The sequence below is a fragment of the Charadrius vociferus genome, unplaced genomic scaffold, assembly GCF_000708025.1.
Source record: "Charadrius vociferus isolate BGI_N301 unplaced genomic scaffold, ASM70802v2 scaffold422, whole genome shotgun sequence".
NCBI lineage: Eukaryota > Metazoa > Chordata > Aves > Charadriiformes > Charadriidae > Charadrius > Charadrius vociferus.
Genome location: NW_009647080.1, coordinates 1,596,127 through 1,604,464, shown reverse-complemented (window position 1 = coordinate 1,604,464; position 8,338 = coordinate 1,596,127).

Below are 8,338 nucleotides of genomic sequence, written 5' to 3'. Positions count from 1 at the left end.
CGGGTAGAAAAGGGGCTTCGGGGTCCGGGCGGGGAGCCGGGGCTGCTGGCCTAAGGGGCGAGGGGGGGGAGCTGCAGGTGCTCCTTGCCCCCGGGGTACCCCGCCCTTCCCCTGCATCTCTCAGCATCCATCTCCGGGTGTTTGCCCCCGCGCTGTGTTACTCCCATTTTTGAGGCAGATGCTTGGGGGGATGTGTGCGGAATCTGGCTTGTTTTCCCCTTCGCCCTCTTTCCCGCGAACTTGCACAGCTCACTGGTATTTCTCATTTGCTGAGAGGAAATCATTTGGGTGACTGAGAAGCTTAAGCTAAAATATGTAACGGGCGCCGATAAATCACGGCACTAACGGCAATGCAGCAGATCGCAGAAATGCTGGGGGTAAATATTTTTTTTCTTTTCCACCCAGTCAGCTCATGCTGACACGTCTGTGGTTGCATAGGTGTCAACAGAGAGAGAATTATTTCCCTGCATGAAAGAAACCTGAGAAGCAAAAAAAAAAAATGACGGAGAAAGGGATAAGAAACTCCTGTGAGTACTTTTTTCCTGCTATAAGGAGGCAAAAAAAAAAAAATCCCTTTGATTTGTTCTCTTGTCTGGATGTGACATTTTACACCGTTTCCCTTCTATTCTTTCTTATCCACTTTTAAAGGCTATGGCTATCTCACACTGTGGCAGGCTGTTGCATCCGCCCAAGGCTGCTTCCCCGCAGTGGCAGGCTGTTAGCTGCGCCGAAGGCTGCCTGCCAGCGTGGGCAGGCAGCAGCAGCTCCGTCCTCAGGGCTTCACCCTTGCGGTCCCACAGCGCTCTCAGGAGGGTATCAAGTGATTTCTCGGGAGTTAATGCTGATTGCCTGAGAGTTAACGCTGCTTTATGGTAGAGTAAATTCCACGCTCTCAGCTTTTCGCACCCTTTGGCCCAAACCCCGCTGTCCCGGTGTCTGCCTGCGCGGCAGCACAATAAGGCCTTCCTGTTCATTTGAATCATTGGAGGATGAAAGAACTTTGCATGTTCAGTAAAAGCGAACAGCAAAAGAACTTCCATTAGAGGTAAAATTACTAGTTACCAGTAACTGATAGAACAATATCACAAGACAGGTTTACAGGCGCTACAGATACTGGAAGAAAATGGAAAGTGGGCGATAAGCCTGCCTTTGTCTTTTGACTCTCATAGGTGCTTCATCCGTGGGAATGGGGTGCTTAATTCTTTTGAGAGCTGATACCTAATGTTTTCATTAATGCGCCTAACAATATTTGAGCGGATGCAAAAATGTTCAGGGTGTTCAAAGCTCCTGAAAACTGTGAGGAACTTCAGAGTAACTTGATGAGTTCAGGTGGGTACATTGCTCAGAACCAAATACAAATAGTGGAAAAAGGTGAAGGACATTAATGGAAATAGTTTGAGTAAATCACAGGTGGTAGTGGGATCTCCAGAAAAAACAATGCAAGTAATGTGTTAGAGTCCATGGGATTAAAAAAATGAACCCTCCTTTGTGTAGTTATAGTGTCTTCAGCCAGAGGAGGAAAGTTAGTCTATCTTGCAAAACTTCTCAGTTCATCTGATTAAAGAAAAGAAGAAAAAAAAAGCTCGAGATGAAAGTTGAAAGGATCGGCAATATGAAAAGATTGAAGTCGGCTATGGAAGTTGTTAGAGATATGGAAAGATAACCTTGAGAGAGAGGGGAAAATGCATGAAACGTAGAGTAGACCAGAGTCTTGTAAGGTGCTCACAGAGGTGTGTGACCCAGAGGGTGCCTAAAGGGGAAGGAGAGCTGGACTCTGCACAGTATTAGAGATTATTTAATCTTTCAGTGGAATAAACCCTATTGCTCCATGGCATAACTCAGAGACCCACTGTCTAGCTTCAGAAGACATTTTTCAAGTGGGTAAGTTATTTCATAACTATGTACTATAAATTGCATTGCCTTGTCACTGGGACTGCTCATACTGGTCACTTGTGGAGGCCCAATACTTGCCTCCACTGCTAATCTGTTACGGGATATAATTACATGTCTCTGTGCCAGACCTCTAAGGTTCTCAGTGAGTAAGTTCCTTAAAAAAATGTTCCTAATATCCTGTCACATAAACGTCCTTGAAAATTGTCTCAAGGACCTCTGGCCATATTCTTGGAGCTTTCTCCCAGTGCACTGTGCTTATGCGGGCACAGCCACGTGTCCCCGTTTGAATGAGCGGGGAAGTCTGTATGGGAGGACATGGATTTGAATCCAATGTGTGCTTTTAAAGAGAAACCTTTCCCCAATGAAAGAAAATGTGTGTGGCTAGTACAGTGTCAAAGCGCTGAGCAGTACATTTTCTGAGCATGAAACATATTGACAAAAATTCCCTGTCGCGCTAGATGGGATTATGATAAAGTGCCGTGGCTTCATCACTATTACTGCCGCGCCGGGTTTTTGTTCATTAGTTTGTTTAGGTTAACATTTGTAACGTTGTTAAACAGCAATTCTCTGCTTCTTCCTGATTCAGCTGTTCTTCTTGTGTGTGCCAGACTATGCAAAAGTAAAAGGACGTAGGGTGGGAATATGGTGGGCTCCGGCTGGCGCGGCTGGGACGGAGGGCAAAGCGTGGGACTGAAACGTCACCGCTGTTGCGTTGCGAAGTGCGTGCGTGTCTTGCAGTGCTTCGAGGGCATTGCCAGCGATACAGAGCTTCGGCTTTTGATTCTTTCCGTGTGACAGATGCAGCCTGCTTTTCAGCTGGGCTCGCTCTTGCACCCGCAGTGGCGACGCCTCGGTCGTGGCGCGGGTGGTCTCGCGCATCAGCAGTGATGAGGTGAGGTGGGAAGGTCTGAGCCAACCCTGTGGCTAGAGCAGAGAGAGCTGCTAGGTGCCTGCAAGCATGAAAGACATTTCTGTCGTCTTTCAGGAAGCTTCTCTACTTTGAACTGACTGGCAAAGGTTAGACTAAACTTTCTGCGCTGATTAATAAAGCCTCTGTGGAGAGGGTCCAAGCCAAACCGGTGAACAGACTCTATCTCTGAATTTCAGTTTGTTACAGCATTTACGTTAACTTGTAGATAATGTGCTCATAAAGCATTAATCTAATACTCTGAATTACGAAGCAGTTGCAGTTGAATTAATGCCTTTTTACAATCAAGTCTCATTTTGATACCCCTTATGTTCAATTTCCTGAAAAAATCTCCTTTCTACCTAAAATTTGCATATCTGTTTTTTAACAAATCTGGTAGAACTGTTTGACAGAAAGTATGAGGTAGATTAGAGAAGGTATTTCACAGGCTTAGGCATGTAAAATGAGCTGCAATACGTATTATGCAATAGCTTCCTCCATTTTTAACCCATGTCTCAAAGTTGTCATGTTTTGGAAGCGTGAGCCATAAGTAAGATGCAGATTGCAGAAGATGTATCCTGTTGACTTTGAATTTAAATCAGTGAGACATGCAGTAGCTTACCTCATGAGTTTAGGAAGAAGTCAGTTCAAGGCTGGAAGATAATTTGGCACACGTTTGCAAAGGTGAAACTGTAGGATCCGTCAGCCAAGCATCTTATTAGAAAGACAGGTTAAACTATGTTGGGACTTCTGAACGAAGGAGACACTGGAGTCAGAAGCCTGTATAACCCTCAGACTGAATGTATTGGGGTTTACTGCTGATTTCTGGTGGCAGCAAGGCAGACCAGGGCCTTCGCACTTCTCTGTTGAACCTTGTTCCAATCACTTTTCCTATGTGCAGGAAACATCTGGTGTTTGTTCACTAGAATGAACTACATCTCAGAAAACTCAGATTAAAATCTTTGCTGGCAGGGGGTAGATTGCTTGTGCACACTTTTAGGTAACTCAGATGAGACAGGACATCAGGATTATTCGTTCCTGGCCCAGCTTTCAGAGGGTCTAAGTAGTACTTTGTACGTAGAGCAAATCTACGGTAAGGAGTGACTTGAGATGTCTGAGGAGTTATATGCTTATTAGGTAAGTACATTTAAAAATAAATATAATCTTTTCATGACGGGAAAATGAAAGGGACACAGGTTTGATTTTTTTGTTGCACCAAGGTGTTGCTGTGCTAATGAACTGCAAGAGCAAAGTTTGAACATTACGGTATTTGTCAACAAATTGGTTTCACAGCCTGTCAGCATAATAAAATTATGAGACAGCAAGTGGGGTACGATTATGATTTTTCAGTGATTTTCACTAAGTCCTTTTAAATCTTCAGGTTGACTACCTCAAAATGCTCCAGGAATTTTCAGCGAAGTTGTTGGTTGTTTTTACTAACTGCAGGAGAAAAAAACCACAGCTTGGCAAGTTAGTTTTGCAGTGATATATATTCTTAATATCCAAATAAACTCCTAATCCTACTGATTTTTTTTTCCAGTCATATCTGTTGACAGTTAGCTCCCGAAGTTAATTGCATGTTGTATACAAATAAATAAATCCTTTTATCAGTTTTCAATTGAATGCTTTTCATTTTTTTTTTAGCTATCTCTTGTTCTTTCATTATGAGAAACAGTAGATAACACAAAAGTAGATTGTTTTGTGTCACATAGGCTAGTGAATCCCTGTTTTTGTTACTTCCCTAAACTAGAGGTCCTGTTCTTTTAAATCTCTCTTCCTATGGAAACTTTGCTCATATCTCTAATAATATAGCACCGAATTACACAATGATGAACTGAACAGGATGTTTCCTGTTGTGCAATTAGCTTTGATGAGTGGGTCTGCCAATAGTATTGGCTATCAATTGTCAGTTTATATCAAGTACTTGGGATTCAGGGTTCATGGATGGAGTAGACTGGCGCTCTTCCTGGTGGGAAAAGGCCAGGAGGGATTTGCTTACCTAATTTTGGAGCGGATGGTAAGCGGCACTGTTGAAGGGGCGAGATGCCAGCTTCCTTCAAAGAAGTAATTGTTGGAACACTTTCTCAATAAATCATCTCTTGTTTCTGATAAACTCACCAGTGTTTGTTCTGCCTCCTCTTTTCCCGGCAGGAGGATCAGGCCAAGCAAGACCAGCATTATCTGAGCCTTTTGCCTTTCTTAACCCTACCGAGGTTGGTCCGTGCTGCAGGAACCCTGTGGGAGCGGTGCTGGCCACGACGTTGGTCGTGCTGACTCCCTAGGATCTGGGGCAGTTGGGCACACCAGGTTTGTCCGGTGTGGAAACGCACACGCTTCCCAAGAGAATGCAAACCTGGTGACTGTGACGTTAGTATGAGCTCCACGCTGGGCTAGAGTTGTCCCAAGACTTTCCATGGGATCACCTACACCTCTGGTGGGCCTCACTTCTGTTTGCACTGCTCTCTTCAGAAACACAGCATTGCTGGACTACCCTGGTCTCAAGCCAGGTCCTAGCTGAGAAACTCCCAGGTATTTCCTTCAGCACCCGCCTGCTCCTTTCCCCATCAGCCCGTGCCAGTGGCCCAGTGCCCCTCTGACTCCCGTGCCTTGTCCAGGTGCTATCCTCACAGCAATTTCCTTTCCCCATTGCTCATGACCCCCTGTGGTATCTTGCTTCTGCACTGAGTCCTACGATGACAATTTGCATTGTGGCAAAAGCATTCAGATATGCAGAACTAGTGCAGAGCAAATGTTTTGGGAGGTATTTCTCAAGAGTGCTTAGATGTTGTCTGGGCATTTTTTAGGACCGGTAACTCTGGTTGCTGCTCTGCCTGCCAAAAATATACCTTTGTGCAATTCTGTGTCCAAATTACGAATACCTGCTTTCCCCATAACTCTTTCTTCTCATAAAGTAGGTGAGGACACTGCTCCCATTGCCTGTTTACTACTTACAGAAATGTCAAAAGTAGTCTTGACTGAAACGTAGATATTAGCAGAGGCAGTTCTATGGTGGGCTTGAATTAATGAAACAAGATTTCATTTGGTTTAACTTCCAAACAGTTGGGTTTTCATGTGGAACCTCAGATCTGGGTATGTTTAGTTTGTATGTACCAGGATGCTTGGGAGATGGGGAGTTTGCTTTGTGGTAAACTGTTTTCAGGCTTACTATGGTTGTTGATTTGTATCATACAACAATGAACTTCCATTATCCAGATACTGTTTCTCAAACTTTTGATCTAACATGAGTAAAACAGTGATACTGAATTCATTTAAAGTCATGGCTTCTCACTCCTATATTTTATGTGCGAAGAAATGTCCATAGGGTATTTTTTTTCCTAGGGACATCAACAAATTTGTGGTTTCTAAATTTCACCCTGAGTATACTGCCTTAAAAACAGCACACAGAAAAGCGTAAAGACCAGAAAAGAAACACAAAAATGTCACTATCAACCCCTGTATGACCCTGGTAGAAGTGGCTGTAGGAGTGGCTCTTCAGTGCATCATCTCAGGCTTCCCAGCTCTGAGAGTATATTCTTCTAATGATCACTGGAGAGAGTTATTGTATAGAAAATAAATGTGGGTGAGTGAGAGAGAGAGAGGCAGGCAGGGAAAGTTTTTTAAAATTAGTATTTTAAGTCTTCTGTAATTTGCAGCAAATCAAAACACATTATCGTATGAACAATAAAGAGATAATAGTATGAATGTGTGCTACATTTCTGTATCTGCTCACCCAAAGAAAGAAAATTTGATTCACTCCCATAGTTTTTCTCATCCAATTCCTGTAAAAATCTCTCTTCTCTCACATCTGTCATTATAGTCTCTGAAATGTGAATATGCATCCAGACAGCAGTTTCTAGGTAGACTGTAGAGAGGTTTCTGCTCTTCCCCGGCCTGTGGAAAAAATAGGTCTTTGCCAAAAGGGGAAAAAAATCACCTTCTCCTTTCAAATTTTTCCATTTTTATTTTACTGATACCTGCTTTGATAATTTTGTTTTCTGTTGTTGTTGCTTCTTCTTTAGCCTCAACTTGTTTTTCCAGTAAAGAATAAAGCAGAGCTGTGGGGAAAAGCAAAAGAAAGCACGGAAAGAAGCAGGCTTTACTCACCCCTAATTTTGACATAAATCTTCAGAGAAAACAGTGAATGAATGAAAAAGTTTGTTCCAGAGCTGTCAAAGGAAAACATTACTGGAAGTTGTTACAATTTTGGAGGAATTTGAATCATCACTGCTTGCAAGGGAGCAGTCAGCTGCATTCACTTAGCAATACAGTGAAGCGAGGTTTCTTTTTCCTGGCTGTTGATGTTAAAAAACTGGCCCTGTTCAACTATTTTCTGAAATACTCCATTCCTAAGGCACAACATTTTGTGGGATCCTAAACATAGCGATGATTTCTGTAGATTAGATTTATTTCGAATGCCCTGGTGAAACTCATTGCCTTGGTACAGAGGTCTCATCCGATCCCCGCCTTTAACATGCACATTCCTCAATTGAGAAACCCATTGTTCTGCCTTAAACCAGTGAGGAAACAGATCAAACTATCCAAAACCAAAGCATTTAATGGGGAGTAGCCTTCAAGACACGTATGCATGTGTTTGTGCTTGGAAAGGTGTCTGTATTTTGTGGAACCCAAATCATTGTTATTTTTAAAGGGGTGAGAGTCATTAATTCTGAGAACAGTGTGAGGGGGAGGACAACACTGCCCTGTTCCTCTTGCACCACTGCGACATCGCTGCTCACTAAGATCTTTGCAAAGGTATGTGACCCAGGAATTTCAGCATCCTTAGTGTCAGCAACGCGTGGATGCTGCAGTCAGATGTGCCTGTACACACGTGGATATTTAAAGTTTGGTTATATACGTTTAAGTGCATGTAATTTTATAGATAGCACACATTTGTGCTTGGAAAATAAAAATTGTTAGAATGCAAAGTGTCCGTTGCTGGACACAACAGGGAATATTAAACAGAAGACTAAAAGCTATTATTATCAAGTACGATTACTGCTTAACGTGCGATGCCAAAAGATAAACTTTTCTTATGCTTCCCCTTGACCTGTGATGTTTAAGATGTCCTGTTTACAGCTGCCGTTACCTTGCCTAATTCTGGAGCTATACTTGACATCAAACATTTCCATCCTGAGGTGGGTCCTTGACAGTCTTTAATATGACAAAATGATTTGGGCTTCCTGTCACCCAGTTTAAATCACTTTTCTACCCACACGTAAAAAAAGCTCCATCGCAATCCTTGATGGCCGCAACCAAAACAACTGGTCCTGGTCTAACCCTCAGCTGCACAGCCCTGCATTGTCATCATAATTGGACGTGATGGATTTTCACTCTGCTTTACTGAAATTTTGTTTGTGATTGAGTAAATGTGCCGCTCACAGTTGAAAATAAATTAGCCCAGCGCAACAGCAGCATGAGTATTTTTTAAAAGCGTGTGTGTTTTTTATATACATACATATATGTATACACCCCCCTATATATACACATACATATAAATAAAATAGAAAGACTGTATGAACAGGTCAAGTGCCCAGCTAA